Source organism: Apteryx mantelli, chromosome 5 (assembly GCF_036417845.1).
Source record: "Apteryx mantelli isolate bAptMan1 chromosome 5, bAptMan1.hap1, whole genome shotgun sequence".
Classification (NCBI taxonomy): domain Eukaryota; kingdom Metazoa; phylum Chordata; class Aves; order Apterygiformes; family Apterygidae; genus Apteryx; species Apteryx mantelli.
This window is the reverse complement of record NC_089982.1, coordinates 61,022,265-61,048,469: the sequence shown is the minus strand read 5'-3', so window position 1 is coordinate 61,048,469 and position 26,205 is coordinate 61,022,265. Positions and strand designations below refer to the sequence as shown.

General features: G+C 41.4%; 1 protein-coding gene across 3 annotated transcripts in view; it reads right to left on the bottom strand.

Annotated features, from left to right (window-relative positions):
- The window catches only part of APBB2 (amyloid beta precursor protein binding family B member 2), a 204,249-nt gene that overhangs the window by 125,319 nt on the left and 52,725 nt on the right, over nucleotides 1–26,205 (bottom strand). For all 3 annotated transcript variants that reach the window (XM_067298115.1, XM_067298117.1, XM_067298116.1), the window contains one exon: nucleotides 17,154–17,266. The gene's annotated coding sequence lies outside the window, so the exon portion shown is untranslated. The remainder of the gene's footprint in view (nucleotides 1–17,153; nucleotides 17,267–26,205) is intronic.

Sequence of the window (26,205 nt, the reverse complement as noted above, 5' to 3'; positions counted from 1 at the left end):
ATCAACGTGTACAAGTATCTGAAGGGAGGGTGTCGAGAGGATGGGACCAGACTCTTTTCAGTGGTGCCCAGCGACAGGACGCGAGGCAACGGTCACAAACTGAAACACAGACACTTCCATCTGAACATGAGGAAATACTTTTTCTCTGTGAGGGTGACAGAGCACTGGAACAGGTTGCCCAGAGAGGTTGTGGAGTCTCCTTCTCTGGAGATATTCAAAACGCGCCTGGATGCAATCCTGTGCAACGTGCTCTAGGTGACCCTGCTTGAGCAGGGGGGTTGGACTAGATGATCTCCAGAGGTCCCTTCCAACCTCAGCGATTCTGTGATTCTGTGATTTTCCTTATGCATCCATGAGAAGAGTGAACAAAATGAAGGGAGGTCTCAAATACCAGTTTTAAAAGAGCCAAGGAGTAATGTATGTACAGTTTTATAGGTACACAACTTAGATAACCGCCTCACAGCTGCACATAAACCTGAGGTAAACCTAGATACCTCAGACATCAGATCAGATCTTCTCAATGTTACTAGTTTTAACCCGCTTTTCTACTGCAAAATCACTTTAAAAATCCTGCTTTATAGCAATTTCTACTTTTTTATAGTCAAATGAAATTCACACTCACTCACATGGTTTCTCTTCAAGAAATATTTTGATCTGACTCTGCCTAATGAATTATTTTTGTTCTTTCTCACTGATCTTCCCCAATTTCTCCGTTTCAAATGAGGACATTCGCACATCACCCACCACCAGCAATCTCAGACAGCAAAGCACAGCCTGCACAATACCATTTACTACTTGCCACCCAGGGCAGCACCTGAGAGCAGCTACCCCCTCACCTGATGCCAATGCTTCCTAAGAGCTGCAGCAACAGCTACCAGCTGTTCATCACCACACACCAGGAGGGCATAACTCATCTTGCAAAGAAGCCACCATGCCATTCAGCTGAGGCTGTCATCCTCCTAAGCCATTTTTTTTACAGAGCTTCCGTTGTTGCAGCTCTTTCATATTGTTTGGTTTCTATAACTTCTACATTCAAGTTTTTTCTTACTTGTAGTAGTAATCTTTTGACACTATAGCCCCACTATACCAGACTTTGGACAGCAAAAGAAGCTGATTAAAAAATAAACCAAGAGAATTTTCAGCTTATATAGCTGATGGATGGCTCATTTCAAGCTGAAAAAAGGTGTAATTATATATATATATGTATGTACATACTTGTGTATATAATGCAAATATTTTTCCCATAGTCAACAGCTTTTCAATTTGCATGCACGTCAAAAAGCAGCCACTCAGAAAATCATTTGTAGGGCAACATTATGAAACACAGTTTAAACAAGCAGGCAAAGTGAGCAGACAGGCTGTTGGGAAACTGTGCTGCCGATTCCTGGGGGCACATGCGGAGGCACTCACTCCCCGCGCTGGGCACAGCAACCAGATCGCTTTCTCCAAACTCTCTATTAGAGAAAGCACAACGCTGTCTGCTGGCCAAGTATACTCTGCTAACACTGCGGGTGTGCTGTTTCTGGAAAGGTCATTAATGATTCATACCCATCATTCTTCATCTATCACCTTTTTAAAAACAGCAATTGTAAATTCAGATTTTCTTAAAGTCTCCTTTTTTACTCAAGAAACCTACCTGCCGTGACAATTTTGTCTCGCCTCCCTTTGCTGTGAGGCAAAAGCATAAAGCCACCCTGCTTACTGAAGGACTCACTGCCCTCCGCTCTCATCCATGGCGCCGGATAAAAGCCTTCAGGGAGCCGGGGTGACAGCCACAACCGAGCAGCATCGGGACGTCCTGCCCCTGTCCAGCCCTGCTGCAGAGGCCACAGTTTACCACACTTGTAGCTGTCTGGGTTGCAGTGTAATCGAGACACCAGCCATGTTCCGAGACCTGGAAAGCCCTGGTCTAGCCCAAAGGCCTGGCCACTCTACCATTTCTCTTCCAGTGAATTCACACTACCCAAATTCCTGCTTCTTCCAATCCTCCTGACTTGAAATTCTCTGTCCTACTGGCTGACATTAGATCTACAAGACCTCCCCTGTAAGTTCTTGCTTGGATGCTTTCTCTCTTCTCCAATTTTGCAAAGGATATGAGGATATATATATATATATATTATGAGGATATATATTCCTTATTCCTGGTATTCTTTTCCAGGTACTGTGCAGCCTGCCCACTTATTTGAGGTTCCTAAATGTTGCATATGGATGGATGTCATTATTCCCCTCTCTGTGCTGTGGGATAATATCAGCACTTAGACAAAGTTCCTGCTGTGTCCCTAATTCATACGGCAAGGCTTTGTTACAGATCTCTTAACTCCTCAAAACTGTGTTTTTCTGAAAATTAGTGTTTCGGTACTTCTGCAGTCAGATCATATAGATCAAGTTTAATTCGAGTAGTTCATCATCACCCTGACCCTAATCCCCTGCACAGATGAAATATATTTTCTCAGTAAAACACAACAGTTGATTTTCTATTTATTTATTCCACATTAAGTTATCTCAGTGCGGATTTTGTTTCATCATACACCAAAGAAAACATCAGGACATTTTATACATAACTAAATAATCCATACATACTTTAAATGCAAAGCAAAACACTGTCAATACTACTGACAACACATTATAAATCAAGATAGCTCCATTTACTCCCATGCAGCTATCTGAACTGACATCAGCAAATGAGCTCAATTTTACTTGTTCTTTCAGGGATTTGTTAAGCTAGAAGTAAAGTAATAAACATAAAAAAGTACAAAGTAAAGAATGACAAGACATGTTGGGGCATACAGATTACTACTGCTTTGCTTTAAGTCTCTGGGTATGCAGTGATATACAGCTATGTGACAAAAGGGAACATTGGCAAGCTCTGCTGCTTTGGAGCTGTGCTGCAGTATAACATATAAGCAGGCTGCCAGCAGATCAGCAACTAACACTTTGCAGTCCTGTAAGAGCCAAGGTGCAGACTAACACACTTGGCCATCACATTTATTTTGCCTAGCTCCATGTGGGCTAATGTGCCCACCATAAAAGTCTCTAAGAGTGGCACTAAGAATTGCTTATGAGGAACCACTCACCAGCACATGACACTATGACCAGTTGTAACAGGTTACAGTAAAGGAAACCTCATTAACTTTGACTCAGTTTGTCTCCTTGAATGTTTCTATTAAAGCCTTGTAATAATATCTTAATAATATGCATGACTAGCAGTTCTCCAGCACTTAGACTCTCTTGTTAAAAGAACAACAAAGATTTTTCACTGGAAAAAGGACTACATACACCACTACACCAAGTCAGCCACCCCACCCCAGGAGAGGTTTCATGGAGTATCAGAGCAGAGAAGACATCCAACTCTCCACCATGAGCCAGTTGCACCAGGTTGATGTTTTACATTTCAGTCCTAACTTGGGCAAAGAGAACGCAGCGGTGCTGTGTTGATAACTGTATATCCAAGCAGTTTATATTAGGAAATGGGAAGTTTGGGGAAAGGCTGGAGAATTCACCTTCTAGCATGCCAGCCACAGGCACTTTGAACCTGGAACATGGCGAATCAACGAGGTCACCAAAATACTAGGACAGCACGGGAATTTTCACCAAAATACTAGGACAACATGGGTAGCTCCCCGTTCAAGAGGCCACCTCCTAAGACTCCTTTCAGTGAGTATTTAATTCTAGATATCCAAGTCCTTTGTGCATTTTACAGGGAGCTTTGGTGTCTGTCTCAGATTTCAAGACTTCACTTGACAGCAGAAAGTACCAGACAGGGCAATGCTGGCCAAGACTCCAGGTCTTTGAAGGTCTGTATCTTTTTCAAAAACAGGATGCAGAGTAGTTAGGGTCTATGTGAGACTTAAGACACACAAATTCCCCACTGAAAGCCAGTCAGTGGGAATAGGGTAGTTAACACTCAGTCCCTGAAGAAAATCTCAATGCAGGAACAGTGTGAATGATTAAAGAGTAATCTATTTATACAGCCCCTCAAATCACTGACCCAGAGTGTTAACTGAATTGTTCGGTTCTCAGGACAAATTTGTGTCCTTTTTAACTTCACCCTCACTCTGATTTATCCACTTTTTTTCTAGAAGTCTTGGCAGGATGCTGCTATTTCTGTTGTAGAAAAAATATGTCCCTTGGATCTCAAATGAAGATGCATTAAGAAATATGCAAGTTAAAAGTACCACTTCTACAACCTGTCATATTTGAGGAGATCAAGATGCTTTAGAAATACTATTAGTTGCTTAGGACTGAGGCAGTCTCAATAAGATAACTTCCACTTACAACTGAAGAGAGACTTAAGGAATCTATTACTGTATTACTTCATTTTATGCCAGTGCAGCTCTGAGTTCATGCCATTACATTAGCATAGACCTGAAATAGCACACCAATAAAATTAAGACCACAAATGAATCAAGCCTCATGATAGCCAGGCAAGGTCAACTTTATTAACTTTGTCTTATGGGTTGAAAAACAGAAGAGGAAGAGGCTAAGTGGCACTTGCAAGGTTATAAAGGATGCTTGTGGCAAAAACAGGAACATTAAATAAAACAGGAATCCTAACTTCTATTCCTTTGCTTCAACCAGAGGATACTTCTCCTGATACATATGACAGTTTTCATATTCAATATAAACACAGGATTCAACATACTTATTTGTAGAGCAGATGTTAAGGTACTGAATTACCCTATGAAATTTTTTATGCATAATACTAGAGAAAATTAGTATCATATATTGCTCAATAAATATAATTCCTAGAGTTTTTGTGCTGTAATGTGCTATGAAGTCATTACACAATCAGAGCAATCATCATCAGATAATGTAGATCTTCCAGTAAAGATGAAAATGAGAGGGTAATATTTAGGGTATCAGTAATGAGTTCTGAATCTCATTTACACTCAGGTAAGTGACATTTATATTATTCAGAGCTGACTGTCAGGAAACGGCAGTAATTCTGAATGAGAATGTAGTCATCTCTTCTGAAGGTACAGATGCTACTGTGCTTTCACTTTCTGTGGGAAGCTTTTCAAGCACAACCAGGTTTCCTGTTACAGAGTTCCACCACTACTTTTCAGTCTTTTTTTCGTATTGTTTCTTGTAGGAATGATTAAAATGTTGCTGCTGTCCTAAGAACAGATGCAAAACTTGAGAGTTGAGACAAAACAGAACCGGAAACCTCAGAAAATATGGTTATTTCTGCGTTTGCCAGCTTTTAGTTAACTAATGGGATGAGCTACAGCTTCCCACTTCAAACTGATGGATCTGCTAATGCAAAGTGTTCATCAACTGTTAGAGGGGAAAACAAAAAGAAAATAACCACATTTTTCATTTTGTTGGTATCCTCCTTTCAATACTGGAATAAAATAAAGAGAATGATTTTATTACTCAAGAAAGAAATTCCCAATTTATCAATCTTACCCATTTAGATATAAATTGTACTCCCTGTATTTTACCATTTTACCAGGAGCTGTGAGCACAGCAGAAACCACCTACTGCCAAAAGACCAGGAGTTCAAACCAAAACTCCCACAGTTACTAGAAAGCCCTAAAAACACAAGCTGAGCATAAGATAAAGCTAATTTCCGGAGTTCCAGAAGAACAGCAGCTTAAAACCCCCCCCCAAACATGCACTTATTTTTCTTTAAATGGCTCCTTCAGAAACAGCTCGTTTTTCCACCCTTATCAGAGTGGCAGATCCATTCTGCAAGTGCTCCTGGCACAGGCCCAAGCAGCCTCCTGTATCTTCCTACCTTGAAACTTAAATCCCAAAATTAAGCCATTAGAATTCTGTAATAATCTTATTATACATTCCTCCTGTCATCAAAGTTGCAGTTCTTATTTTTATTTATATTAGTACATTATATTCCCAATGTGCAATACTTGGAGACTTGATCAAACACAGCGAAGGTCATGTGTGGGCACCCCGAGGCAGAGATCCCTCTCAAAAAATTTAACCCTCTCAAATATCATATTAAGACAGCAGCTCTGCAACTGCTTTCTGACTACTAGCCAACTGGCTAAATTACAATTTATAATTCATAACAGATGAATGATGCTGAAGCTAACTTATTTTAACAAAATGTAATTTTATCTGTGGCAATGGAAGGCTATGGGACATTAGCATAGTCTTTCCTCATGCTTGATTTTGATCTCAGAAGTAGTATACAAACTTTAACAGCCCACACAAGCCCAAGAATATTCATCCAAGGTATTTTTAAGATACAGTAAAACCATGAAGACTTAGGGAATTGATAGCTAATCAAGGGCATTGTGAAGAACTTTGATACATGAAGAGAAGCACAAAATGTTTACTTCAGAGGAGCTGAACAAGAGGGAGCACAAAGAAAGGACCAAGTAAATGGTTCAGTGAAGCAAATTGCAAACTTCTAGTCATCATTTCCCATAATAAAAGGAGAAGGGAAAATAAAAATTAATCAAAAGAGTAGAAAGTGTTAAATGATGAAAAGAAGTAGCAATGAAAATTACCATTAATGATAATTTAAATTAATAATTAAATTTATTATGCATATTTTATATATTAAATATATATGTATATATTTAAGATAATTTAATAATTAATTGACCTTGTCATAAAATGTGTTAGTGAAGTCTGCCAATGACACAAAATTTCACAGCTCTTCTGCAAGGAGAAAGATGGAATCGCCAAAAGGAAAATTGAACATCCCAAGAAGGAGCATAATAGAAACGTAATAAGGTGAAATAACACAAAGCAAAGGCCATTCACTTAGGGAATTACTAAGAAAACCTGCTATCAGGGTTGTGCTGTGACTGAAGCGTTTGGAAATCATGGGAGAAAGAGATCTGGCTGCAGCAGCAGGGTACTGGCGGGTTCGAGTTGCCCGTGTGAGAAATTCAAGGGGTGGGTGAAGGGAGGCAAGTACGTTCTCTGGTTTCCCGCAGAGCTAAGAAAACACTGACACCATTGTACAAGGTAATGCCCAGACCTCATCTGAAATAGCCTAGTAGCATCTGGTCATTTACACGCCAGCATGATTAATGGAAAACACAGGAAATTGGAAGATAATCATGGTAACAGATTTCTCTCTTGCACAAAGACACGAAGAGTTTGGCTTGCAGGAAAATGAAGGCTTAGAGAAGCAACAAAAACTTTAAAGCATAATGTTGGCACAAGAAATAAGTGCATGTAAAGCAGTCTTTACTAAATTTAGGCTAGAAATTAGAAGAATATACCTAACTATAAGAGGAATGTGGTCCAAGAACAGTCTTCCAAAAGGAGTAAAGAATCATCTAACAATAAACTAATTGAGCTTCATCTTAAAAGTTATGAATTGCATAACATGATGGGGTTAAGCAACTGAATGGGAACCCAATGGGAGACTATTTCCAGTCTCTAACATGGTTTTTTAAACATTATCCACAATTTGACTATGAAATTCACTGAGAGGTTAACAAGAATCTAAACAATAATCTCAAGCCAAGAATCCAGGAGGGTTATAAAACTTCATGATTAATGAATAACAAGAATATCCAGAGTACAAATATGAAGTTTAAAAAATAACACAGATTTTGAGTATCAGGTTTCAAATTATAAAATGACTTTCATCTAATAGAATTTGGAAGAAACCTTGTAAACAGATTACCCATTCTGCCTTCTGCAAGATTTTCTGGACTTCTTACTTCCCTGAAGAATCTGAAACCAGGAACAATTGAAAGCAGATGGACCATTTATGAGGGATGATTCAAGATTTCAATTTCTACTTTAAAAAAAAAAAGTCCTTAGTAAATATTGCTCTTGCACCTTAAGCAGTACTTTTTTTGGCTACAAAATTGAATATAAAGGAAGGAATAGAGTCTAATCATGTAGGACTTAAGCACCTAATTCACATTTTGGAAAAGAAAACAATGCTTTAAGAATGACAGAAGCACATTCCTGGGTACATCCTTCCCTTTCCATTCGTATTTCATATCACACTGACAACCTCTGCAATACAGCATAAATTGTGTGGTAATTTGATATGCCACATGACATGTTTCACTGCCACTACACAGTGAAAAAGATTCCCAACAACCAAAAAGCAAAATTTATTAACTGAGTCACAGGTCAAGATATGGCATATTGTCTGTGGTAATCACACAGAAGTTCTACCTTTCCCGAGTTTAATGTAAGAACATATTATTAAGAAAAAAAACCAACAGTTTTATGCAATTAAACATCTGACTGATTTGAATCACAACTGATTTTTGTGATCTTTTTCCTAATCCTAACTGCATCATGAACAGTGATGTTAAACATTTCAGTACTTCATCTAAGAAAACAATTCTATTTAATAAACTTTTAAAAATGCTTTTACCTCATGGTACCATTTTGCATTCTTTGACAAAGATGATGAGTCTGGTGAAAATAAACTACCAGCTGAAAACAACCAACCAGTTAAGATTTAATTTTTTCTTTTGAGATCTCTCCACTCCCCAGTTCCCTCCCTCAAGGTGAGAGCTGTGTCCTTGGTTTACAAGGACAATTGCTATCTATATAGCAAGAAATTTATTTCTCTTTTGAAGTAGGATATACCAAGGTAGTAAAAATGGCTGAACCATGTCCTACACTACCCCCCTACTACATCTTCTGCTGATGAATGATGACGACACAGTCTGCAGGCACGAGCAAAGGCCGTTTCATTTACCTGCTGCGGCTTGAGAAGTTCCCCCAGGGTTTAACTCCTGCACAATCTATTGTGTACAACTACTATTATTAACCAACCCAGACACTGGAGCATTACGCTGATTGCGAATAGCATTTTCTGCAAACAAGAAGCTATTCTTTCCAGTTCTAAGTAAAGATAAAGCATCAGCAGAAGCCCTTGCTGAACCACAGACAAGGGCTTGCAGCACACAGCTCTGGAGCTGGCATGAGGCACTGCAACCAAGCAATAACTACTACAGGTAATCTCATAAGATTTCAGCTCCTCTGCTGAGAGTACCAAAAAGGACTGAGATGAGACCCATCAGAATGGGAATGGGGGTCCCTAAGAAATATCACAGAATATACATTTTAGGCCATACTTGGACCTGAAGCCCAGATTCAACCAGCTCTGTATTCAACAGTTTAAATGACTTTTAAGAAACTGTTTAACTAAAGAGGGGTCACTGATATAAGTACAGTCAGAAACAAGAATAGCCATTGATTTTCTACTAGCCTGCAAAACAAATTAATGATTCTGGTTCAATTCCCAACAGAGGCACACACATTACAAAAATTACTGTCTCAGCAGAAATACTGGAACAGCTGTGGAAACTGAACTCCCTTGTCATTAGCAACAGAGATCCCCCTGGGCAAGGAAGATGATGTTGATGAGGCCTACAGGACAACCTGAGCTATTGCTGTGTCCATGCTGATTTTACTCTTGACATAGACTTTCACCTTCAAAACATATTCTGTAGACTTGTTAAAACATATGCTTTGCTTTCAAGCAACCAAAAGTAACCATATTCATCGCAAATAAAGTGCAACAAAACCAAGATTTTGTGCTTATATTGTTCTTTGTCAGAATATAAAGTGCTTGAGAGTAAAGTTCATTCATCACGGGAAGCAGGTAAGCATCACTGCATGTTATGTTAACTGATGAAAGGCTCACGTCCACACAGATGAAGGGGCAGAGAGGCACAACGGCGGGTGGGAAAACCCCAATAACCCAGGTCGAGAAAGGGACACCCTGCCCATGCCTCTCACAGGGGACACACATCAACCCTGTTGTCTGGGGCTGGAACCCTTCACAATGAGCCAGTGGAAAAGGATCTCCAGGGCACCTTTCAGACTGAGGGGGATTGCCACCTATGGGAATATAAACTTACCATGGGATGCAGGGAAGAGCATTTTTAGATTGTACAAGACTTATTATGGGATGCTTAAGGGAAGAACCAAAGGCAGGGAAAGGGACTGATTCTTTTGCAAATACATGCAACATGTTAAAATTATTTACCAAACTTTTAGACCATGGTGTGGGAAGCTTCTGGAATAGTTAGGATAATGGGATTGAAAACAATGTATCTTGAGTTAAGGTTGAGGTGTAGATGGCTGCACTGCTATTCAGAGGGACATTGACAGGTTGGAGAAATGGCTAGAGAAGAACCTCAGGAAGTTCAATAAAGGGAAGTACAGAGTCCTGCACCTAGGGAGGAATAATCCCATGCACCAGTACAAGCTGAGGGCTGACATGCTGGAAAGCAGCTCTGCAGAGAATGACCTTGGGGTCCTGGTGGACACCAAGTTAAGCATGAGGCAGCAATGTGCCCTTGTGGCCAAGAAGGCCAATGGTATCCTGGGGTGCCTTAGGAAGAGTGTTGCCAGCAGGCTGACAGAGGTGATCCTCCCCTTCTGCTCAGCACCTGGAGCACTGGGTGTAGTTCTGGGCTCCCCAGTACAAGATACAGAGCTCCTGGATTAAATCCAGCAAAAGGCCATAAGAATGATTAATAGGGACTGTTCAGCTTGGAGAAGAGAAGGCTCAGAAAGGGGGGGGGGGGGGAAGGGGTAGAATCTTATCAGTGTGTATAAATATCTGGCAGGAGGCTGTAAAGGAAATGGAGCCAGACTCTTCTAAGTGGTGGACAGTGACAGGACAAGAGGCAATGGCACAAACTGAAACAGGAATTTCCACCTGAACATAAGAAAACACTTTTTTACTGGGAAGGTAGTTGAACACCAGAAGAGGTTGCCTAGAGAGCTTGTGGAGTCTCCATTTTCAGACATATTCAAAAGCCATCTGGATAGGGTCCTGGGCAACTTGCTGTAGGTGACCTTGCTTGAGCAGGGAGGTTGGACCAGATTATCTTCAACTGTTACCTCAACTCTTCTGCGATTGGCTCTTGTAGGTAGAATTAGTTTATTTGAATAAAATGTACACTTATACATTAAGCATTTCACAATTATACATTAAGCATGCACATTATACATTAAGTGTACTTATGCATATATTCAGGGTATTTTGAAAAGAAGTAGCCCACCACAAACTGAGACCTCAACTGCATTGACCATGGAGAGCAGGTAGAGACCATAGGGCCATTGTCATAGTGCATTTGACACTTCTGCTTTAACTGTGCTAAAGTGACCCAGGCAACAGAAGGCACCCTCTGGTTGGCCCAGCCAGAACTGTACGTGGTTTTATTCAGTTGCCCTAACAGATTCAAAACTGTGTCAAACATCATCTTGTCAGCTCTCTGGGGCATTCAGGCGACACCTTCTGTAGGGGAGGAATGTAAAGAAATATCAGCATGTCTGCCTCCACTCACCCTTCCCAGGCAGGCATTTCTACTGTAATGAGTGGCTTATTTGGGACAGTGGCTGTGATGGAAATGTTATGATATGTGGAAAGGGACTCTCACATAAACACACCTCATTAACAAGTGTGTTACTTGCAAAGACCAGGAGCAGGGGCCTATTTACCGCTCATACTTGAAGGACAACTGTGGTGGCTGCCCTGGCCCTTGGTGATCCAGGATTGCAGTGGAAAATTATCTGTCCACAGACTGGGGCAACGAAGCATCCTGCCCCAGCTTGCTGAACCAAAGCACAAATCAGCAGCACTGCTGAGACACCAACATGAGGCAAGAGAAGGGAAATGTGAGCAGGTCCAGCTGAGACTACCCTGAACCTGCAGCAACTCTGATCCCGCAGCCGCCCCTCCTGAGAAGTGGGACTATAAGACTCAGCACATTGAATCCACATAGATCTACAAGCCCCTTAGAAGGTACCTGGCAGCAGCAAAGTCTTCTGCTCTGGGAGCACAGCCCTCCCAGGGGTAAAGCAGAGAGCTGGAAAGTGCTGTGCAAGGAGAGAAGATGATGCGGTCCTCTCTGGTTTTACTTGTAAGTGGAGGAATGTTAGGTTATGTGATAAAAAGCTCACCTGCAGAAACACAAAGGAGCAGAGGCACAACAGCAGGTGGGGAACCCAAATAACACCCTACTCGCAGGCCCATCATGAGGGAGTGCTCAGACCCATTGTCCAGGTGTGAAACCCACCATGATGAGTCAAGGGGAAAGGCTTTCTGGAGCATCTTACAGACTGTGGAACTGCCTAAGGATATGGGACACATTATGGGATGCAGGGGAAGAGCATCTTGGGATTGTACAAGACTTACCATGGGATGTTTAGCAGAGAAATCACAAGTGGGGAGGAACAAGCATGGGAAAACAGACAAGTAAGGGGATAGAAAGGGACAGGTCAAGTATAAGCATGTTGCTGGTCAGTATGCTTCTCCGTCCATAAACTGCACCTGATCAGCATAGTTTCTGCTGTTGTCTCCTGAAAATCCATTTCTATTTTCAAGTGTCTGTGTGTAGGCTTAAGTGCCAACAACTGAAGTCAGACCGCAGGTCACAGGGGCCCATGTGTCTGGGGTGCCAGCAACTGGAGTGAGTCAGGATACACATATCTGTGTGATCGCTAACAAATATCAAGCTGGACTAGCCGGCAAGTAGAATAAGTGGTTTAAGAGCCAAGTATCAAAGCTGCCATAAGTCTGGGCTGGGTACCTGTGTCTCGGAGAAAAAAACAGCAGCGAAAAAACAATACAACAAAATTGTTACACCAAGCAAGAACTAACTGTTAACATATTCTAAACAAAGCATTGGTCTTCAAATTATTTAAATCAGATAGCTGGGTTTTTCTACTCTGCCCTGAAAAAGGGGTCATACATTAATGCTGCACCCCAGCAGGGAATTTCAGCTTGCAACCTCTCAGCCCCTTCAGGGCTCCTCTTCATGCTCATCTGGGGAGCAATCTACTGCTGGATTCGACAGCAAAAATTAGATTCAGCTTCACCTGACTTAGGGCACAAATAGCAATTTGGTTGATATCCTGTTCTTTGACATGCACTACAATCATCCCAATTGGAGAGACTCAGCTCACAACACCCTACAAGCCCAGGAGGCCAGTCAGTGCCTAGGGACAGGTGGGGCCACTGTATGACTTACTGTCCCGAGAAGTAAATAATTAAAAAACAGTAATAATAATAGTGCCTAGGCCTTAAAGTCCATAACTACAGCACACTCAAAACCAAGAGGGACAGCAGTAGCGATCTTCCTCATCATGACAGTCAGATGTCTAATTCTGAACAGACAGATTTTACAAAAAAAGAAATGAGGAAGTACATAGTTCACTTTTGTAGGAAATCCCTTCTCAAAACCATGGGGCTTGATGAAGAAGAAAGCTGCATGCTCCCAGTCACCAGCACTCCTCTCAGGGGAGATTTCATGAGTTTCCTATGTGGAAATCAGACACATTCATAACTGACTCCAGCAATATTTAAATATATACATAAACAAACACAAACTGTAGACAACTGTGGCACATAGGACAAGTGTCTGAATATGCCCTGTCAAGGTCAAAGATATGACACCAACCTAATTTCAGAGAATGCAGGCAGATGATAGTCCCTGAAACCAGCAACAATCAATTCAAAAGAATTGTGTCACGCAACCAAAAAAAGTTAATTCACAACAAGAACACAGAACACTTCCATTTCTGTAGAATGGAAAAATCAATTATTTCTAATAGAACCACAAAGCTGAGGTCTTCTCTTCCTATGAGAGACTGCTGTATTAAATGTGCAGTGCAACAGGCTGCAAGATGTTCAAGAGCAATAAAGCGAGCCTGTTGTTCCCTTGTTGCTGTAAGCAACTGCACAGCTTTTTCAAAATGTGATACTAGTGTGCAAAAATTTTCTAATAGAAGACTCTGCAAATCTGTATACCCTTTTTATGGCCCCTTGAATATATTGCATTGCAACTCACCTGGAAAAGTAAATTATACCCACTCACTAATAAAGCATTTACATTTAGATTCCAGCTACAGGCTAAGAAATATTAGTGCTTATAATGGACCAGAACTTGGAGAAATTAATGCACCTTTTTATGAGTTCTGCAAGAGGGATGGGGAGCACTTTATAAGCAAAAGTCACCTGAGGTTGTAAAGTCTAGGGTTTTAGGTACTGACTACTCAGCATGACAAGTGATGCAGTGAAACTGCAGTGGACTGAACACAACACAATAATACATAAGTTATGGAATTGCCACATACCTAAAAATCAGAAAATTAGTATTACAGATTCTGGCCACATTAGGATCGATTTGTTTGGCACATTTTTTTTCCAATTTTTTTTTCAATCATCCAGCTACAAAGGAGAAGCAGAATGGGGGCCATAAAGCATCCTTTCTCTAGAAGATGAAAGCCCAGAATTGAAAGTAGATCACTTGACTCCCAGTGCAGTACTCTGTCCCCTAAACTAGTATTTCTTAACCTAAAAGGCGTATCTCATTCAGAACAACAAATGAAGCACAAACACCCCCCAACCTGCAGGTCTGCCCTGCAACCTGGCACCTACGATGATGAGCAGTAAAGAATGCCAAACTAACTCAAGTAAGCTTAGAGCTACTTCTCAGTGTAAAGTATATTTAGGAATTCTTCAGAATTAAGTAGCAGCACATGCATACTTAAGCAAAACAGAGTAACTAAACTGTAACTTCAAATATGGAAGTGGGTTTGCAAGAACAGAGGTGTAACTGAATTTTTGTGCTTGTGGTTGGCACAAGGATGGAGAAGCTACCAGATCAAGCATGCTAAAAATCTCCCTAGGGGTGGGGACAAGCGGAGAAAGCAAGGAGGAAGAACAGACCAGTAAGCTCTGTGCTGGTGAGAGAACAGCTCCTCACACTTGGCACCTAAACTCCCATACAGCTCTAGCTTCTTCGACAACTGATTTAAGAGTTGCTCCAAAGTAAATCTAAGCTACAGCACAGCTGAACCTTTATGAGCCATGGAAACAAAACTAGTTTCCTGAGATTTCCCATGCTGGTATAAAAGAGGTTCGGGGCCAAAGAGTTTAAACTCACAGGACTACTGACAGCCTCCAAAAGAAAAAGCTTTTTGTACCTAATAAATATTAACCCAGTGAAGTCAGGGTAAAAACGAATTATTTTCCTACAGCATTTGTGATCTTAGAGAAATTGCAGCCATCGCCAGCTCCACTGTGAACATGTCCATGCTTCATGTCTTCAAGGCTGCAGTCTCCAAGACAGCAGCATGTTGAAAGGTCAGACACAGGCCCACCACACTTCTCTGCACTCTGATCCAAAGGCAGAAAGGCTGGGATTAGGTATGCTTCCCCCCCCGCCTCCTCATTTCAAAGTCACATATCACTAATGGACTCTTAAAAGTACTGACAGAGGGTCAGGTTGTTGAATGCACATCAACTCCATTACCTCCAAGACAAAAGGTGAGTAATTTTTTTTTTTCTTCTTCTTCTTTCTCTCTTCTTTGAACATCTAGGATCTGGCAAGTCATATCCTCTCTGAGCAGTCGGTGTGAGGAGTTTCAGTTGCATTAAGCAATGATTGAAGCACTACTTGCCTCAGTTTGGCATCAAACCAGTCTACCGTGAGAAGCACATAATGTTGATTAAGGATTAGCAGGGGCTGTCACAGACAGCTGCCTGCAAGATACCCAGCAAACATCTGAAGCAGGCCAATGGATGTACTCACGCCTTGACAGAGTGCCACCTGACAATCAAAGCAGAGGTTGGCCAAGCATTACAGAGCAAGCAATTCACCTCAGGATGCTCCAGCCCTTTGTGGAACTGGACATGGCTGCAGAGAGGGGCAAGATGAGTTTAGACGGCTGCTCCTATTAAGGTGAAATTCCTCAAATGGATAGCTTCTCTCCCAGTGAATCCACTTACAGGAAAAAGACCAGAAGCTTACTCAAGGGAAATTATGAGACCCCCTTATCAACACATAAGACAACTGAGGACAGTCCAAGGCCTTACAGGCTCTTCTAGCCAAAGGGAAAGGACTGGGGGGGGGGGGGTTAAAAACAAAACAAAAAACACCTTCAGAATAAGCTAGTGTATGATACAATTGAGTAATGATTTGAATGGCAACTGCGTATGTTCCTGAGTTTCCATGTAAGAACTGAACATCAGTCAGGTAGGTATAGACACCTTCACAGAAAACAATTTGGAAAAGAAAAGTTGCATCATTAGCCTGGCCTCTGTGCACTACAGACCATCAAGTCTACTTGATTAACATACATGAAAATCACCACAACTGAATCATAACTGAGACTAAATGCTGAACCTTACATAAGCCCTTAAGAGCTTTCTCACTGTGCTAGCTAAAACTTTTGTGATAAGCAACTGCACACCAATGTGAGATCAGCCTTGGCTGGAGTCCCATCATTCTCACTGTGCAAAGACTACTTCCATAAGAAATCCTTTGCCTCACTGGAGTGCAACTCTGTCTAGGAGTTAAAAAAAAAAAAAAAAGAAAAGAAAAAAAAAAGTATGCAACATTTGAAATTCTTCAGGGTGAGAAGTACTTTGTAAATAAAGAATTCTTTCGAAAAGTAACATACAGCATGAAAGATCAATTTCTGTGCCTCAGCTGGGTACTAGCATTTATCCCCCACAAACAGCAAGAACTCGAGGTGTCTACACGGCTGGCATACATGCCAGCTTTGTCAACTCAGCTCCATCAGTTAGGGGCTGTAAAAAGCGACACCCTTGTAAACATCACATCTGCAAAACGCAGAAGAGTGCCCCTGCAGGCTGGCTAATGCATTTCAGGAAGGTGGAAAAGCAATCCTGATGGGAAGAGAGTCCCTCCCTCTGTCAGCACACAGCCAGTTTCTCTGCAGGGCTCTGCTAGCACAACTGGTTGTAGAGTACAGACAAACCTACAGAGACCCCAGCCTGAGTCTCCCAGCTAACAGCAATTTCTTTTTGGGCAGACAATTCCAGACCTCTCAAAAATCTCCCTTCTGAACATGAGAAGCCCTGTGGCCTGTCACGCACTGGGAAGCATATCCAGACTGTCAGCTTGCATGAGAAGAGAAACAAAGCCATAGTTCGTGAGGCTGTTTGGGAACCTGCCACTGGATAGATCCCTTCATGGAGATGGCCTCAGCCAGTAACGCGAAGCAGCTGCAGAGCCCGGCTGCCCTCTCTGTCTCCCTCCCACTCTGTGACCCACACAGAACTGGTTAAACGTATCACCAGAAATTGCACTTCTGATATAAAGCACATTGAAATCCAGTAAGAGAGCGTCCATACTAACAGATGTATGGATACCCCCTGTTCCCTCTACCACAAAGGAGGTTCCCCAGCCTCAGCAGACCCTGACACATACCAGACCACTTAACTCTTCCTGTTCAGTGGCGGAAAGCCTGTACGAAAAGCACCAGGTCCTTGGCACCAGCACCCACAGCACACTCTCAGCTCAAACTGAAGAAGTCAGGAAGGCTGCAAAACAAAAACGTATGCCACGTATTAGAGTTTCTACTTATGGAGAGCAAGTAAAGGAGGGATAAATGAAAACTGTTGGACTCCTGAAGGTCAAAGTTAACTGCACCCCAAACACACACTGCCACCCTCCACCGTACCAGAGTCAAGAAAAGAACCTAAATCAGGGAACCAGAAGAGCAGCACAAGTTACCCAGGTAATCAAAATAGACATCCTTCGTTGGCCCCTTGAAATATGCCCCTATTAAACAACACACTCAGGAGACATAGGTGCAGAACAGAGGTAGAGACACCTGGATCCATATATTAAAATATAAGTAGAGGAAAAGGTTCTTCCCAAACCGGGCAGGTGTCCTAAGCTGTTATGGGACTATGACAGCTCAGACGTGAAAGGTATAGGAGCTGTGAAACTCACCTTAAATTCTCTCTCCCTCTGCACTGCATTACAAACCTGTGGTTTTCCCATACATAAACATTAACTATCAGTGAGAAAATACCCATACGACTTTAGAAGAGAGATGAACCCTAATTTATGAGAAAAGCAGCAAAAAAACCCCTCAACAAATAGCAGATTCATAATCTATATGTAGAAAATACATTTCATTTTTGTTTGTGTTCAGGAGACATCAAGTTTATTATTGCAAAATCTGTATGCTGTATCACAGTCAGATCCTAATCCTTTTGCCCTCCGGTAAAAGGGCAAGTCAACACTGTGGCTTTTAGTACTCAAAAATATATTGGAATCTTTGCCACAAACAGTCACAGAAGCCAGGTTATCTCCCCATCAAAACATACTCCATCAGCATCAGCAGACCTGTGGTTCAAACTATGTTCCAGAATTTAATGTATTATTCAATTTTATATTTGCTCTCTCATCTGTAAATATGTAAGACTGAAGATCCAAATCTCATCTGCTGTACAGTTTAACAGAAAGTTTCTTCCGTTTAAGCAAAAGCCAGACTCTAAATCAAGCTAAATTATAGTCCATTTTAAAGAGAGATCTGTTTTTCCTCTCCCTGTTCTATTAGAAATTCAAGAACTATAAATCCTAGAAAGTACTGAGACAGAACAGATCATTTATAAGAGATAAAAAGTTCTCTTTAAAAATAGTATTTGTCATCTGGAAACATGAAAACGAACCTTTTTATAAACCAGATGAAATATAATTTTTAAGTCTAAAACTCTTCAAAGAAATCAAGAAAATAGTCATTTTTATGTTAATAATAAAAATATAGGGTTTGTTTTGTTTTTAAACTGGTCATGGAGGGAGGGAGGAAATAGAACAGCACTTGTTAGACTAGTCCTCTAACCCCATTTAGCAAGCACAGTTATGGCCCTCTGTAACAGAGCATCAGACTTCAGTATTGGAGGGGACAGAGGAGGGGGAGAGAGAGAGAAAACACATTACATTAACATTTGCATACCAAGACAACTTCAAGAAACTAGTGATTTATTTCCATTTCTGAGATCCACAGGTTTTATATAAACAAAATTTTCTGGGATAAGTAAGCTCCAGTTTTCTCCCCAGACTGGGCACATGCGCTACCTTTTTTTTTTTCCCCGCATCATGATTTTAAGGGTATTCTTTGTGAGATAAACAGTCAAGCAGATGGATACATCTGTGCTGGAATGGCTATTTCTGTGGTTAGCCCTCTTCCTGTAAATGAAACAATTTGCTCTGGACCAAGCCTAGTGTAACTGCAAACATTGGTTAATTCCGTTAAAAAAAAAAAAAAAAAAAAGGCAACAACTCAAAAAGCATTTTATATCTTTGAAACAAGACAATTTCAATCCAAACTAAGACAGGGTCAGCAACCAGTTCCAATATGGAGCTTCTTCCTTGCGGGAGATCATACTAAGGGTTAAAATGTAAAATACAGTTCTTGAAGTTAGGAATAACTAAGTCCTCCAGCAAACAGCGGGCAGTCAAGGTAGAAATCTCCTGCCATTACCTGCAGCCTCAGCCAATGACATTTTTGCAACGTTGTTGACATTTCCAGAAGTGCCTCAGTTATGAGACAAAACTGCTGCTTATAGCTCTTTTTTCCCCCCCTCCAAGATAGATAGGAGATAAAACATGGTTAAATCACAGCTTCGGGGAGAAAGGGGAATTACACAAGGGCCTTTAAAAAGTACTTGTATGAATTCTTCCTAGCAGGAATAAAGACACATCTGACCTCAAACCCCACAAGATACTAGTAGCTGTGGCATAAATTCCTGAGACAGTGCTACTGCATGCCCAACATGCTACATTTTCCAGCTGGGACTATTCCTCCTTACAGCCCTTCCCTTCTCTCCATATCCTGCACAACATGTCCACCTCGCCACCCCCGTTTTTAACACACTGCCTGCAACACTTCCAAAGCTAAGCTTGTAAACAATCATTGAGGACTGGAGAGAGGAAGAATTCTTTTATTTTATTCCTGGTTACAAATCTTAACCTCCCAAATAAACCCGTAGACAGCCAGCACTGCAGCAAGGTCAGTCTCCCAGACCTATATAGACTAGAATAGTTCATTTAGGACTTCATTAAAAGCAGTAAATCGGAAGGCAGACAGCAGGCAGGCTGTGATATCCTCCACAGAAAATGAATCACCAACACTGACCACCCCCAGATGACAAAGTAGGAACACACTGTTGCAATTAGCAGAAAGAAACAACTGGCCAGTCCAAATAGTGCTTGCAGAAAGGCAGCTAGATGATAGTTTGAAGAATTAACTAGACTCCATTTCCTTCTTTTATAAAGGTGGAATGACAGCTATAAATGCTTAAGATGGGGTTAGATGTTGCCGTTTACACTTTGATTTCCACGGGACACAGCCCTGCAATTCATTCCTCAGCTAGCCTGAGGAACGCTGACCTGTCAGATGCTAGCGCACGACATGATCTCACGCACGTCACTGAATTGCAATTAAGGAAACAAACAGAAACAAAACAAAATCTAAAAACAAACAGAAAACACCAGCTGGCAAAGAGAAAGTTTGGGAGCCATCACCATGGCCGAGACGCTGGAGCAAAGTCCACCTTTGCAGATTCCTCAGAACAGAGCAAGACCTCCACCTGAGCCACGCTCCTCACACACTGCGAATTTCTAACCCTCAGACCACAGCTACTTCCTTGAGGTTAAGCAAGAATCTGCTGAGATAGCAATCGCTGCAGCTTTTTCCCCACTGCAGAGCGTGCTCATGACTGGCTGCTTCTAGCCAGGAGGGAAGAAGGTTATCAGGTTTGATTTTTCCCCTCTTCAACCTCCTTGCTTTTGGTAAGGAGCTTTTAAGTTTAGCTTACATAGAAAAGAGACAGGTTTTCTGTGGCCACGCTTAAAGAGGAGTCATTTGGTACTGAAATAGATTTTATGCCTCAATAATTCTTCTCTCTGAAGCACATATTATACAAACAGTATGTTTTGCAGCAATGAAATTTCATTTTTGTTCTTGCCTTTAAATTAGGCAAAACCATTTCAGTGAGATTTTCAGATGTGCAGGCAAATCTACTTCTGTAGGCTTAAACAAGCTCCAATCTAAATCCACTTAGTCTAGAAACTGCTTCCGACAAAATAAAGAGACTGCCCATCAGCTCTCCCCCTTCCCCGGAGGGCGGCTGCTTCTTCAACGGCCCCAGCAGAGAGCGGCCGGCCTGGGCTTCAGGAGGTCAGTGATGGGACGTCGTCTCTGTGGCCAGAAACGGATTTTCTTCTGCTTCCACCCCTCAGGAGCATGCTTGGTAGGAAAATAAACTCACCTGTTAGCATTAGGGAATACCACAAGTTTTAAGGATTACATTGCTCCTCCTGTATCTGTTAAAATAATGGCTATATGTTCCTAATATCCTGCAAACATGCCTGCAGTGGGGAGGAACTTGGGAGGGTGTAGTATCAGTAACGTGCATGTTGGCAGGGATACAGCTGCTCTGGGAACAATAACTATAGATTTCCCAACTTCTGTGCTTTTAGAATTAAAGCACAATTATGAACTTAAGCAGGAGAATTTGTGGATATTATAGATGTGCAGTACTCAACATATAGTACAGTTATAAAACTGGTGCAGCTTTCATACTCCAGTTCCCTCCACAGACGTGCAGGTATGCTGCATTTATGTTAGCAATTTGGGAACTCTGCCTCAAATTGCCTTTTAAACAGAAAGTGCAGGATCTCACTGCACCTTTCTTAATGGAAATTTCCACTTCTTCCTCCAATTTAAAAATAGAAGAATGGAAAAAGTCCAATATATCATCAATACTTAATAAGTACAGTATGGTCATCTATTTTAGGGATGAATTTTTCTTTCTTTCCTTCTGAACAGTACGTTACCAATTTCTAACTCTAGTCTATTACACAGCGCCCTGGTAAGTCTAACACAACCGCCCTGGGAACACCAGATTTTTTGTTTGGGGAATGGAGGAGAGAAGGAGCTGAGGTTTGTTTTCCTGTTTCTAGGGGCCTTAGTTTGGAAACAGTTCAAAAGAACAAGCAAACAGAAATGATGATTTTCTTAAAACAAGAACCCTGGCAGGCACATTAACAAGTTGCACTTCAGTTTGGCACACGTGAAGGATTTTCCTGACATAATGAAGGGCAAGAGAGTCATTAAAGAAGGCATGGGGGAGAAAGTTGCTGTCACAGCCTCAAGAATTTCTTGACATTTTTAGTATCTACCTTTTTGTATCTGGAAAAATACCTTGGCTTCTTTGACAGCAGTTTTTGCCAAATCCACAGAAAGAAGTATTTTACACATTAACTCACTTACTGCCCTAGAGGGCTGAAAGGAAAAGAGCAACATTTAAATGGTATTTAAACTTCCCAAATTTTTGAAGCACAATTTTTGAAGGTCAGGAAGATTGGGGAGAGTAAGGCATTCGCTTTTACCATTCTATTTCATTACATTCAAAAGCATTTCTTTCACAATCAGTGGCTAAAACACTGAAACACAAATGGCACCATTTTATTTATGAGCTGTGAAAAAAGCAACAAACCAATTAAGAGGTTCAGTCAAGCATTATTTGCAGGAGGAGGTCCCACCCTTCTCCTTCCTGGTTAAAAAAAAAATTCTGGGAAATGACTTTCCAATGCCTACTGCTGGAATTATCAGGCTTCTTAAAAAATATTAGAGAAGAGAAGGGCAGAGCTAAGAAACTTCCCTTTCAAACTACTCTGGATCAAGTCTGTATTTTCATTTTGGCAAGCGCCACCCTCCTTCCCCCCAGTTATTTACACAGACCTCCTCATACACCATACCGTTCCCAAACGTCAGGGCGTTATTCTGGTCCTCCGGCTGCAAGTTTTACCCCATCAGAATTCAACTTCTGCTTCTCAGAGCCATGAACGTTTCCCATTGTCCAGCACTGGCTCCAGCTCACCTGGTCCTGCCAGGTCTCATGCAAAGAATCAAAGCGTTCTCGTACTGGTGTTGCTTCCATAGTTACCCGTAAATCATAATATCCTGCTAGCAAAACCAATTATGGAAATACAATAGCATTATAGCCTGGGGGAAATTGATATTTCCCCTGTTTAGTAATTAAGCTTCCTAAAGCTGAACCAACTAGGCAAGGTAAGAAGCTGTTCCAGAAACACGGTTGCTGTCCTGGTCCTCAGCCTCGACATATATATCCAACATACAAAAATAATATAATAATGGTCTTAAATCTTTGTGGCAGGCTCCAGTTATAATAGCAACCTCTCAGCTGTGTTTCATACCCCACCCACCGCAACAGGAAGATTTTGCTATTCAAATAGTTTCTCATCTTGCTCTAACTATAGCATCAACATGAGCCATTTATTATATTCCTTCCACTGAGTATCTGTGCTGCAATTTCATTCACTATTTACTTTAGGCTTCTTACCTAGTACTTACTGATACCTACCCTTTTGATCTCATATTTCTAAAGTAAAACCACCAATTATTTTACTGCCCACACGGCAATTCTGTCCACGTGAACACGTTAGCTGCTGGGCTGCCACACGCAGAGTCCCTGCCCCACAACAAGCAATTAATCCTCTAAATTAAAATGGGAAATTCTGCAAATACAACAGGCAAAACCAAGTCATGCACAGGCTTCAGTGGTTGAAAGGAAGAGGAGGAGAACACAGGAACCTCCTATACACATTCCCATGTTTTCTTGGGCAGGCAGCTTGCAGCGCTATGAACATCCCCTGAATAACAGAACCCACCCCTCCCCTCCCCCGTTTCTGTCCCTAAACCTACCCCTTTTCTCCAGCTTCCAGCACCACTATGACCATGCCTGCTGTTGCACTTGCAAAAAACAAACACAGATAAACAACTGCTGTTGCAAAACTGCCTGAGAAAACATCTGGGTTGAGGCTCACTGTTTCTGGGTTATTACACCAAAAGAAAGCACAGCACAATGCACAAAGGGGTACACAGAGCTGAAGACTAACTCAGAGCACACGCAACCACTGCAACGTGTTTCCCTCCCAGTGGATGGCAACCAAGCCATATTTTCCTTTTGCTCATCCCTCCTGACCCAAGCTTTAGAGCCCACAAAGCCCAAAGCATGATTTGCTGTTACTACTTAAGCAGTAAAACAACAGCACCTTGAAAACGCCCAAGTGGCTGAGTTAAAAAGAATGAAAAAAAATATTAGAAGTGGAAATAAAGATGCCCTAATTGGCAGTTGAAAACAAAGCAGCCTGGACTTTCTCTCAGAGATCTTACTCTTAACAGCCCACAAAATGGGGTACAATTCAGCTAGCTGAACCATTCTCTGAATACATGTTAGGAAGCAATTTGTTTTCACACAGGCATCAAGTTTTAAGGAAGGAACTGAAGGCCTGATAATTCATGCTAAAGTATGTGACAGAGAGCAACCGTGAGGGCTGCAAGCAACCGAAGATGCCATCCAGAAGCTGTTGGGGAGAAACATTCCCAAATGATTCACCTTCTTGGCAGACATATAGTACTGGAGACCAGGTTGTATCTGTCACTTAGAGAAAGACCTGTGGGGGATGAGCATTCAGGTCACACACACCTTTTCTGCGGCAACCCACAGCACTACTATTCATGTGATAAACACCCACATCACAGCAGAAGCCAACGGCAATGAATAATGCAAGAGATTCAGGCACTCTGCCACATATCATACCCATGGGATATGGAGGCAGCATTTTAGCTTAACTTCTCCTTTCCCCTCCAGAGCGCTACGCTCTTTGGATATTTTCTCTCTATCTCCTCTTCTGCACATACATTAACAGGCTGAACCCAGCAAAACAGGATGACTTGTTGCAGAAGAAATTAGGGACAAATAGAAATGCAAAATACCCTCACAAGAGGATGTTAAAATATTATCTCATCTACTCAAACTGAAGAGCTCCACAAACCAAGTCAGAAAGACCGTTTTTTCAACAAGGTAGCTCTTTACTCACATTTCCTAAGAGATACACTTTCCTGCCATTGAGCTACAAGACAATTTCACAGAGCATTAAGCTAAACCAGGAAGAATTAAGGATGGAGCCTCACTCAGCATTAACTTGTGGCCTTGCCTGAAGGAAGGCAGGTTATTAAAAGTACACTGCAAAATTGAAGTGAAATCTGGATTTCAGTCAGCTGCTTTTTACAAACGCACTTATCTGTGCTCCAAGCACAAATCCTCCCATTAATGAGTTAGCAGAAGTTTATTCGTTCCTGTTCTGAATACTATTACCACTGTATAATTCTCCCTCACTGCTCTTGCTGTACACCACTGCTTTCTAGTTTGTGCAATACACCACAGGATGCTTCATCTTACAGGTATCCTCAATACCTGAAATGCCAACCAATTCACATAGGCAATTCATGTCTATGGCACTGGGGGACAAGGCTTTCGGAAGTGCTGGCTTGGCAGCTCTGGCATTTTCTGCCTTGAACTGTCCTGCTTAGCCGACCATGCTGCTAGTATTGCTGGCCTCCATCCAGTTTGCCCATCAGCCTCGACATCTACTCACACTGCAGCTTTATTATGCCATTTGAAGAGTGTCTCATATCTGCATTGCTTCAGACTGTATGAAAATCCATATAGGAAGATGTGTCCAACATTCATGAAAGTGCAAGCAGCTTTTCAGACTGCACACTAAAAAAAGAAAAGGCAGAATAAAGGGCTCAAGTCTCCAGTTGCAGTCATATGATTTTAATGATGCTGTTACAAATCCTTATAATTTTGGCTTCAAAACCAGCTAAGAGATAATGAAGAACCTTTAACTAGGCCTTATGCAATGTGTACAAACAGAAATCACACTGATTCCGCACACCAGAATGACATAGTCACAACTTTTTGCACAGTAGCTGCTTGGCTGCATAAAGGCATCGCCTCCTCTACGTCACAAGCCTCAGTCATACCAGTTCTAGAAAACAAACAAAAAACCCAACCAACCAAGAAACTACACAACTATTTCTTCCACCACTGTAAAACATTTTATGCAAACCTATGAAGGATTTGGGATATCTCACTTACATACGGGCTTAGCAGAACCCAGCCAGAGCTGTTGTAATTATCAGATCTGTCTTATCTCCATGATCTCAAATACAACAACTTAAATAATTTTGTTAAGCAAAACAGTGTCAGCAAGTGCTGGAATTATTTCTTACTCATAATAGCTAGTAGTTGATGGAAAAATCCTAATTTAGCTTATTCCTTTATTAACCATCTTTGCTGACTCACCACCTAGTGTTGATATCTTAAGGAAGTAAGGAAGATGAAAAATACAGCAGCTCTGATCTCACAATTCTCACCAAGGTAAAGATATTTTTATATATATATATATATTTTTAAGTGAAGGCTGCAGGATACTAATGCTATGCAGTATTTCCATCATTAATTGATCACCCTATCAGAGGTAGGAAATCAAGCAATAACCTGACAGAAATAAAATAACGTTCTATTCATCTTCAAAAATCAAATGTACACCTTCCTACTGTGTCAGAACATTAGCTAAGAGATTAAAACTTCTA